Genomic DNA, 11,858 nt, shown 5'->3' on the forward strand with positions numbered 1-11,858 from the left:
GTCTCCCTGTCAGGTTCGGCACCAACATATCAAGACTAAAGAAAATAAGATTATAATAAAAATATTCCAAACATCAAGGGCAGCCATTTATACATGTCTGCCTTGGTAAATTTGTCCGGCAAAGGACAGGACAGGGTTTAAAAAAACAAAAAATAACAAAAACTGTATTATCTTTCAGGACAGATTACTAAGCCAAAAAACACTTATGTGGAGGAAGCAGAGTTAAGTTATTAAAGATGGCATCAGATGACTCCCAGTTCAACATATCTAACACATTGTTTGCCACAGCTGTTTCATTTCTCTACTTCACTCTCATTCATCATCAGTTAGGAGTAGGGTTGTTAGCAGACAGAAAATTACAAAAGGTTAGGGCTTACATTTCACAGTTTCTAACAATGCTGTGACATTGCCTCATTGTAGACAATTGTTCCTGTTAGACATTTACTGGTGAGACTCGGCTGTGGTAACTGCCAGAACCTGTCTTATAAGCAGTGTTTATAAACCTTTAACTCATTAACATATTACCCAGATGACCCTTCACTAAAACAGCAGACCCCCACAATGTATCACATAATGTCATCTTTCGGTGACAATTGATCAAACTAGCATGATTATTACCTCTTTGAGAATTCTGAAACCCAAACTCTTTTTGAATGACTGTTTTTGATTTTCCATTTCAGAGGATCTGGGGTTTTCCTATTCTGCTCGGCTAGGTCGAAGAGTTTCTTGGAGTTGGTTGTTATTAGTATCATAGGAGTTCCTTTTAATGACTCAGCTAATGAGTAATAAAGGGCGTCAGTACGCTTCCCAGTTGTTAAATCACTCCTACCCGTAGTTACAGGACATTCATATTGCAAAATGGAGAACATTTCTTGACTATTTTATTCATTTGCAACTGAAAATCAAATGAAATTTGAATATTTTAATCACTTTTAAGGTAAAATGTTTTAGGAATAATACACTTTAAATCCTTCTTCCTGTTAGAGCATCATCTATGCCATTTATGCAGTGATCTTTACCACCATAGAGCTGATTGCCACGTGTAAATCCTAAAAGATAGAGGCAGACAGAGATGGGGGATAAATGCTGCAATGGTTGAAGTTTCCAGCAGTGACATCTTAATGTTTCTCATCACAGAGCTCCTTCGCTGATTGCTCTCTCACAAAATGCATTTTTTTGAAGAGAGAGAGAGAAAAAAAAACAAATAGAGCTAAGATAAGAGATGACGTGTCAGCACAGACAGCTAGGAGGGGAGTCAATGAGGGGTGCTGCAGCGCCTCTGTGTAAGGTTACACTGCTCTGTGAGGACGACTGTGTCATCATGCGTGTGATGAAATGCTTCAACTGCTCGTCTGTCTGTTGTCAAACTGTGTTTGACTCCGTTGCACACTGCAGCGGTTTGGACCTGAATGTTCACACCAGGAATCTTTACTGTGATGCTTCAGAACAAGGTGGTGCAGAAAAATGTGTGGTTCATTGTGCTCTAGGACATTCCCACAGGGCAGTCTGTACGCATTTTTCTGTCCAAGTTAGTCACAAAACATGAAGTGTTGCACAAAGTGGGCAGAGAAATTCATAATAAAAATAGATTACATGCTCAGTTATTATTAAGATATGTTCAAGAAGACACGTGTGTTTACAGTAATATAAACTTGCAGAGGACATCTGCATGTATATGTACTGCAGTTAGCAAGCCACGTGCTGTAAATTCCTCCACTTACTAAATACTTTTTATGAACTTTGTGTTTGTATTTACTTGAAATAAAAATGTTTGAGAATTATCTTGTGTCAAATCTGAGGTTTAGAGTTAAGGGCAAAAAGTGATTTACGTTCATAAACAATAAGTTTGCCATTTAACACTATGCTTAAAGCCTAAAAATGATCCGTTAAAATCAGGCTATGGATCAGCGTTACACTCTAATATGGAGGACTATCTCCATATTAGATCCACAGCAGCAGTATCACAGAATCACACCACAGAACTGTAAGATGAGATGGTAAAATCTCACTAAAATAATTAATCTACTTCTGCATTAACAATGCCACCAAGCATTGATAGATAGCTCAATAGATAAATAAAATAAACATAAATTACCACAACCATAAAAATTAAAAGAAAGATCTGTGCAGTGTCTGAACACTGTTGTCTGTCAAACCTGAGTTCGAGGCTGATTGGTGGGTAATAGAAGATTGGTTGGTAGAACAAGCTCTAGAATTAGATTTAATAGGAAAGTGTCTAAACTTTTGATTGGTAGTGTGGTTTATATTGTAACAGTCTGAGTGACATGTGACATGAACTGTTTGTTTTGTTTTAATGGTTGTTGACATCATCCTCTAAATGCGACCTCACTTCAGTGTGAACTGCGGCATGTTGTGTTTATGGAGGTAAATCTAAATGCTGATTTGAAAATTTAGCATTTGTGCTGTAATAAAAAAAACAGATATGGGTCACATGGGCAAGAAAGCTGGATTTCAGGCACTTTTGCCTGCACTGTGAACGAAGCCTTTGATATGCTGTGAGTATGATTATGATTAATCATAAGTACAATTTTTTTGGTGCCACTAGCAGGAACTTGGTGCCCTGCGTTCATGATGCACCTGGTGGGAGTAGCGGCCCTGATCACAAGTATTTTTCTGAGAATTTATCAACTAAAATATGCTAATAGTAGGAGCCATGTTGTCTTTTTGTTAAGTTAAGTCCTCCCCAACCACCAGGGCATTGTGTTTACATTTTTTCGTGTTCTGCCTGTGGCGGACGGTGGCCTGGAGTTGTTAAAGGTCAACTCTCTTGTCACTCAGGTGTTGTTAAGCGAAAGAGGCTAAACAGTTTTTCTACTGTGTTCAGTGAAAAAGGTTTTCTTTTGTTTAATTGAAATGTTTTTAAATGGAAATGTAAAGAAATGAACTTTAGAAAGAAAATAAATGTTCTGATTTTAAACATCCAAGGAAGAGTGATCATTAACCTAACTGAATTCACATTGGAACAACGTCAAACAGCAACAGGTAGCATCATAGTGGGACTTAGCCGCTACACTAATCAGCCCCGTACCACTCCTGCAGAGATTCTCCTCCTGTGGACTGCATGTGTGAAGCATCTGCAGAAAATACTCAGATTTAATTGTCCATGTCCAGAAATCCTCCACTGTTCATCTGGGAAAATAATGCATAAAACTCTGTGGATCTCCCTTTCATGCATAGTTTCCACTACAGCGACACCTTTTTAAAAGCTGTTTTCTAGTATATGCATGGGTGAGGACAGTATATTTGTAAATTAGCCACTTCAGTGGACATTAGTGAGTTATCCAACACACTAGTCAATGAAGAATAACAAAATATATATTAATATATAATATTAATAAATAATGTAAAAATTGAAATATAAACATTGTAACTAACAATTTTGCCTCAGTGATAAACAGGGAAAGAATATTATACAACTTTGTTTTAATGGAATATTTATAGGATATAAATATGATAACAATATGAAAAAATACTTTCATGGAGTAGATAAAATAAATTAAATAAATAAAAAGAAAAATATTATTATAAAAATAAAAAGATATCACTGTACATGTCTGTAGAAGTATAATATTGTATGTGACAAAAATGTGTTTTAACACTGTGTTTTAATAATTAATGCATGAGAGCTAATGATAAATGTGTTCCCTTTTCTTAGCAACAAACTTCCAAAAAGCAAAACCCATTTTGTCTGAGGGCAATTTCCAGAAAGGAGGTTTAACAAATCCTGTGATAAAGCCTGTGATCAAGGTTGCTAGATAATCTGACGTCTAAACCTGCGTTGTCACTTTTAAAACACCGGCTATGAAGTAGCTATTACAACCCCTTATTGGTTAAGTCAAACCTATAAAAGGCATCACCCATTGAGCCCCAAAATCATGATGGAAATGACCAAAAAAAGGAAAACAGCTGCATCTGCCACAGCCCACTGTCATGCTTGGTGGAGGATTTCTAGTAAAGTCAACACATGAGATGAAGGACAGGTTTGGGGCGACTGCAACAACCCCTCAGCTCACGATGAGCATCAACTGGGACCACCTGATGATAAGGGGCATCCCAGGGGTTACATCATCAGAACCGGGCAAAGACTGCAAAGTAACTCTGCAAAGTCCATCTACAGCACCAGATCACAAAGGTGGACCTGGAAATAGAATACTTAAAACTGAAGATAAGAAATCCACAGAGACACAGGCAGATTACCATTACCAGACAATAAAAGCTACAAGCCTGCAAAAACATTTAACATTGGTTTAACCATTATTTACGTAAAAGAAGAGCATAACGAGGAAGAGCAAAAGCCATGAGCTCAGAGAGTGAATTACCTCAGACACCCTCAGCCTCAGTCATCATTACACTTGTTTAAGTTATCCACACTGGCAGCATTTTTACATCATCATGTCAGCAGATCCCAGTAAATGACTCAACGGTTGCCATGGAATTCCTGCATAGAAACAAGCAGCCTATTAACGTGATCTATGACAGAGGAGGCTGATGTCACGCAGAGGAGCTCAAGCTGCAGAGAGAAGAGCAAGATTCCCCAGCTGTTTATTCTTTCCCCTTCAGATAAATTAATATTATCTCAGCCATTCATACACAGTGATGATAACCAGGGACCCTCTAATATTAATGATTTTCTTTGTAATCACATTTACTAAATTAACACTTTAGTTGGAGACAGGGGAGGAATTTATCACGCAATTTCAACACGTTCCAAAGTTCAGGAAGAAGGAAAATAAACTGACAAATGACCTTGAAAGTCAAAATACATTAGTTGTGCAGCAGGAATCCAAACAACTGGTCTTAAAGAAAGATCTTCAGGGTATAAAGAGACAAGAAGTCCTCAACATGGACCCATGATGTCAACATTCACTGCAGCCGCCTCATAAATGGCTCTTTGTGCCCACGAGAGGGGCTGCATCGCATAACAATGTTCCTCAATTTCAATCTCACATGATCAATGAACTCATATCAGTACAGATTTTCAATAAGTTTATATCTTAATTATGAGTTTAATTACTTATTCAATAGAGTCTAAAGCTCATTTCTTTAAAAACTTGATCTCTTTTAGAGGAAAACGTAATGGAGAACGTATTAGAGCAATGCTACTTTGAAGCTCATAAGCTGTAATCCAGCAGTGAAACTCTCAGTCAGATTCACATTCAAAAGACAAAATGTTTTCCAAAAATCTGCCTGTTAAAAGTGCCATACTTAACACAAAACACACACACAAACGCAAAACAGTTTCACTAAATTGTGGAGTTTAGCTGTTACATAGTTTTAATCACTACACAATTTGTGTGAATTCACAATTAAAAACACAATCACAATTTAAATCATGCAGGGGGAAATCTGTACATAAGCCAAAGTAACCCCATGACCTAGCGCCTCGTTTTCACTTGTCACTTTTTGATTATTCCCCCTAGTGTTCATTGTGAGGAACTTTACTTCAGCTAATGGACGTTTTGATGTTTTCATGGATATGCAAATTGAATTAGCATGACAGAATGAAACTTCAGCTGCAGAATTTTAAGTAAACTGCACAGTTTAAACAATGCTGATAATCTAGTCCAGTGGTTCCCAACCTAGTGTCCCTGAGGACCCCCTTCATGCAACAGCCAAAAAGCTGTAAACCCCTGCCCATCCTGTGGTGAAACCATGCTAGGTTTTATGCTGTCATTAGCTGCCACCATGAAAGATATATTCTATCTGACTCATTTCCTCTAATAAAACCAAATCTAAGGTAATTATCAACATAGTGATTTACAAAATAAAGATGAATCATCTGCGCTGTGGCATTTCTCATTAATGAAATGATGCAAAGTTAGTGTTTTCTGTACCACAACACGGGTTTCATGTGCATAAAACACCCAAATGATTAACAAAAAACAAACAAACAAACAAAAAAAACCTTCAGTATATGCACCTCAACTTGTACCTGTGTTGACGTGGCCTGATTTAAATCACACTGGCTCTGAACAGTCAAAGCCTCTGAGACCCCTGTGCTTTTTGTGGACCCCCTTATTTAATTAATATTATCAGTGTGTGTTGGTGATCTCATGTCTAAGCAGTAAATTTTAGTTAAAATGACTTCTGTTCTCTTAGGGCAAATTCAACTCAGGAAAGTCCAGGAAAGTCGGTTTGATAAGGCGGTTAATTCCAAATACTTTTGCACCTTTGTTTGAATTGATTTGTTTCACACTACATTTTATTCAAGGGGACCAAACCTACTTGACCATGTCACGCAGTTACAACAGCTGCTTGCTAGAGGGCGATACTCCCTTAAATGACCATTGACCAACAAGAAAGAAGAAAATCTGGCTCTTCGATTGGCCAGAACCCAAAACAGCTCTTTCACTGCAAGTAAACAATGGAGCAAACATAAATTTATACAGTCTTGTGGTTTCTGTTTATCCTTTGGTGTTAAGATCTAATGCAGCTTTCACCAGGATTTGTCCAGTATGCCCAGGTAGACTGTCCTACGCCACTTCCTCTCTCTGGTTCACCGGATGGTCTGTTTTTAGCACACCGGGCCAGAGTTTGCTTGCAAGCAGACCGAGATCTCCAGTTTTCAAGAGGACAAGAGTCCAAATGTGTGTTCATCATGACTCAAGAGGTCCAGACTATCCATGGAAGCGAACCAGGGTTTGTTTAAGGTGGACCAAACAGTGCAAGTGTGAATGCGCATGTTTTAAATGACAAGACTTTTTTTGCACAAAACTCATGAAAAGGTTCAAATTAATAAAACCATCTCAGTGTTTTTTAGTTTTTCTGACACACTACTATAAAAACTAGTTTCAACTGAATAACAAACAGATAAAAACAGGTTACAAAGGTAGATATAAGTATATGAAAACCATTAAGGACTATTTATATAAAAGCTATATTTTCAGCAGTAGGAAGGTTATTTTACTTTACCTGTTGTATCATAAAGGCAAAAAGCAACATCCAAAGCATCCTCAAGGTTCATTGATGTGTTTTAGACCCAAAAAAAGGTCTGAGCTCTTTAAATAAAATTTATGGACAATAAGAAAATGAATAAATAATGCGAGAAGATATAACCTTAAATAATTAAAAATGTAAATGAATGTGGGGGAGAAACCTGTCTGTCCTCTTCACCCCTGACCCTGGTCTCACACCACAGCCTGCGAGGCAGCGACGGTGACACCTGAGCTGCGAGGCTTGACTTCCCATTAAAGTTTAACACACACAGACAGAAGTTGTGTCAACAGGGCAGCGGGTGCAGAAGGAGAAGGTAGCATGTCTACCGCTGTGCCCCCTGACAGCTGTCTGACTTTTTCCTCCAAGTCCACACAGATAGAACTGTTAGTCATTTACCCTGAGGTCACTGCAGACAAATTGTAGTTGAGGAAATCTGATTGTTTGATAACAGGTGGCACAAATTTCACATCTTTATATCACTGTGTAGCTCATAAGGTTACACTGAAGATGAATTATTAAATAAACACAGCCTTGCACACTGAGTACCTATCAGACCCAACAAGGTAAAATTACTGTTCTGAGCTAGAAAATAATAAATCCATACAATAAAAATGATACCACTGACAAGGTATGTACACAAAGCTAAAACCTTGCAATGTAGGGTGTGAAAAATCTCTCAAGCTGAGGGAGGTAACAAGAGAAAAGTAAGGAGAAAAAAAGCCTTCCCTACTTGGCTGGGAAATAAATGAATCTGGTTCTCTCTGAGAGAGCCAGCCGGCTACACAAGATAATGTGTAAATAATGAGGATGGCTTCTCTTCTTCATCAGCAGGGCCAGTCATTTCAGACAGTTCATTGTTTGATGTGAGTACATCTGAGAGGAAATGTGCTTGACAACAGAGGAGAGTTCAAACAGATCAGAAGGGTGAAACAGATCTGTTCCTAATTCAGCAAATGGCACCATTAAAAGGAGCTGAATAATCTAATAGCAGCTGTTTTTGCAGGAAGCCCTCATGAACATTTTCTCCACAGATCACCATTAAAAAAAGAGATTTTTCTGACAAAAAATACAATTTGGTTTGCGATTTAATCTTTTGGATTTCGTCTTTGGTTTAGTGTTTACAGAGGAATATATTTCCAACATGAGATGGAGGATTACCACATGAGATGACATGAGAATACGAACTGCTCTATATTCTATCAAGTACTAATGAACGGCTTCACTTACTACAAGATGCAACCTGTTGTCAAAACACTGAAGCCTGAAGTTTACATTTCCTCTAGAACAGGTTTGAACTTTGCCCTTGTAGTAAAAACTAAACAGTCTTTTATTTATATTATTTACACCACAGCACCTCATTTCTCTCTACATGATTCCTGTTGTGCACACAGTGCAATTACACTTTGAAGCACACACACAAGCACGTGCACGCACATGAAGGTGAGCACACTCTAACCAGCAGACAGGGAACACAAGTCCAAAAATAACAGCATTCTTTGCAATATCTGGTATGTTTACATCATGCTTTTTGTACTTATGTTTATTAACCTGCACTGTCCCAATCAAATTAATTAATCAATTAAAATAAGTCATGTTCCTTTGCAACTGTGATGGCTCGGATCTCATGCGCCTCTGTGGGTCTTGTTTTGTGTGAAATGCTTTGATTTTGTGTTGCAGATTGGAGATTGGAGATAGCTGGCCAGGGTCTCCGTGTGCCATAAAAGGTTTGCCCTTTCTGGGACGGGCTAGTTCTAACACATCTTTAGGGCTTAGAGTTTTGTTTTGGTGTGTTTTGTTTGGTTGGTTAAGACCTGGTACACACGCAAGTTTTTTTTTAATCTAATGAGATTTTTTTATCTGTTCGAGACCTCACACATAAAGATAAAAAATCAGGCATTTAACAGTTTTGATCGTACTGTGTATGGTGTGCTCTGATAATCCCATCACAGAACAACACACACACAATGATTCTGTCCCACACCCAATCTAGAATTTAGTCCTCCGAGCTGGAAATCTTGTGTGACCAAATGTGATCTAACAAAAACAAAGAAGAAGAAACAACAACCGGAAAACACAACACCCAGCATGGAAGAGGACATAGGACGAGGGAATGATGGTGATTTTGGGACTATTGTTAACAGAAAAAGCCAGAAATGAAAAAGAGAACAGACTGGAGACAGTGTGACACGGACTTTATATCCTTCCTTGTTCCCCAGCCAGCTCGCTCTCTGATTGGCTACATTCTGTTCTGCCAGTTTGGTTATAAATATTGAACATGTTTAATACTTCCGATTATTGGCCACGACCTGTTTCAGAGCCGATTATAGAGTCTTCCCTTATTTGTTGTGTCCACCAGAAATAATTTTCGATTTAAAAGAAAGTAATTATTTAGCACTTTATACAAGCGACCAAAAACTTGGAATTTCCCATCTATGATTCAAATACAACACCTCAAGAAGTCGGATTTCCAAGTTGGAAAGACAGTTAAAATTTTCTGGACACAGACTTTACTTTTATTAGTCTTGATTTTATTGAAAACCAAACTACTTGTTCCTCAGTAACTAAACATGTCAGAGAAAATGTCATTATATACTTGCTTTTAAAATATATCTGCTTTTAATTATGTGTAGGCGTGTTTGTCATGGCTGCCTTTTTCATATTTTGCATTTGATAAAACGTTGGTTTTGCACATCCTCATGAATTAACTGCATGTTCACAGGCTGCAAGGTCTGAGGACAGACAGCAGTAAAAATGCCTGACAAGACACAACACTGTTGTTTTAGTGGCCTTATATTTTTTAAAAGTGCTATACAAATAAAAAAAAATTTAAACATCTACGATCCTGACTTTTTTTTCAGATCTAAAAAAATAACCAAACACCAACCCCTTCTATTGCCACCATGTTTATCATTTTGTTCACGCCCTAGAAAGTCTCTAATGTGCCCCTAGTGGAATTCTCCAGTAACAATGGTTAAAATGCTGCATTCCTGACTTGTTTGACGGCACAGTGCCATTTATTATGTACATTTCTGGAGCCATCGCCACCCAGCAACGTCCTGTGGCTGAGAAACTGCATCTCACAACTTCTTCTTCCTGGACGCCCCATAACATTGCTTCTAAGTTTTGCTTTATGCACCGTATAACACACTAGCAAGCGGATGTCAACAAACTGGCTGTTTTTAAAACGCACTGTGGCTGATTCAGTAAAGAAACGCAAGAAGACATTTTCTGGGGCTGAGAGGAAAAGAAAGAGAGAAAGAGACAGAGCAAGATGTAAGACAAGAATCAAGATAAGATGGTCTTTTACTGGCTGGAGAGAGCTTACAGTACAGGTAGGATGCAAGATAGATACCAAATAGGCCATTGATAGGGGACACATCCCTAAGAAAATCTGTGAAAGTTACGTAGTGCATCTTTAAGAAAAGTGGTGATGGTGTCGTTATAACAGCTCTTTACTAAAACACTTTTGTTTCCTGGTAACTTCACGTAACTAAATGACCTGGTTACAGTACGAAAACACAGGTAATCAGGTCTAAAATACATTAACTTAACAATACCAATATGATCACTGTAAATTAAAGTACTTGGTGTGGGTTAGATATAATTATTATTTAAGGTTAAAAGCACCATTGTCATATTAATTCATGTCGTTGTGAAACAAAACATGCTGTTGCTTTCATCACCACTAGAGGGAGCTTTAAACGTAACTATAGGTCATTACTACCTGAATGAAAATACGAGCCTTCGAATCTTTTTAGGAAGGACAATCTTGTCTATTCAACTTTGAACTGAATGTATAAAAGTAAAAACATTACACTTTCGCTTTGCAGTGACAGCAGCATATCGAACAAACAGGGAGCTGTGGGATGGACAAGAGGAAAATGATAATGTGAATGTACAGCAGGCTACATGAGGAAGAAAACACTTGATGTTTTCTGCCTCATGCTCAGGAGAACAGTCTGGTATCCAGTTCTGATTTGATTGACATAAATTGTGACAATCAGGGATTAAGGGACACTGTTGCAGATGCAGCTGGAGAGTGCATTGCTAAATTGTCTAAATCAGCTGGTCAAACTACATGAACAAACTTTCAATCCTTTGTTGTCCCTCTGAGAGCTCTGACAGAGACCAGCAGTGTGTTCTTGAGCTAAAATGTTTACCTATGGCCCTCTCAGACAGTCCCTCAGCAACACGAGCACCCCTGCTTGTATCATGAAATAACAGGATGTTGACGTGCTGTATTTTCTCTGGGATCTCGGCGGCGGCTCGGCTGCACTCATCCTGACAGATATGAATGAGACATCAGCATGCCTGCAGAGTACATCCTCCACAGCAGCCTCACAATCAGGCTCCATTACAACAGTGAAAATTAGAGATGTGGCTTTCATGAACAAATCAATTCTTTTGAACGGCTCTTTCAAATGAACGATGGGAACCGAGTCACAGCTGTGAGCTGTTTATTTGTGAACCTTTTTTTTTATATGCAAATTATCCATGCTGCCTTCACATGACACATGTGTGTCATCATAAGAATCTGATGTCCAACACGCTCCATTCACATGATGCATCTATGAGCAATTTTTATTGTTCAGAAACAAATACTCTTGGTTCAAAGTTTGCACTGATGTTGCTCAGGTTTATTCTTTTTTTATTTATATTTTTCCTATGTAAATTTTTTTTTCAAATCTTGTACAGTAGATTTTATATATGTATATATTTTGATTTCTATACTATATGATTTATTATTTTTTTGGTGAGTTTTTGCATTGCCAAATTGTCCATATGTGAAAAATTTTGGAGTAAAATTGCGTTGCATAAAAGTAAATTGTAGCCTGATTAGTTGTTTTTTTATGCGCCACTAAATTTTTTGGATGAGAGAAAATCCAAAATAGGGATCTCAC

General features: G+C 37.9%; 1 protein-coding gene across 5 annotated transcripts in view; it reads right to left on the reverse strand.

Moving 5' to 3' along the window:
* LOC121632606 (rho GTPase-activating protein 44-like) overlaps window positions 1-11,858 on the reverse strand; it is a 106,383-nt gene that overhangs the window by 76,162 nt on the left and 18,363 nt on the right. The gene's annotated exons all lie outside the window — the stretch shown is intronic.

Source organism: Melanotaenia boesemani, chromosome 21 (genome assembly GCF_017639745.1).
Source record: "Melanotaenia boesemani isolate fMelBoe1 chromosome 21, fMelBoe1.pri, whole genome shotgun sequence".
NCBI classification, from domain to species: Eukaryota; Metazoa; Chordata; class Actinopteri; order Atheriniformes; family Melanotaeniidae; genus Melanotaenia; species Melanotaenia boesemani.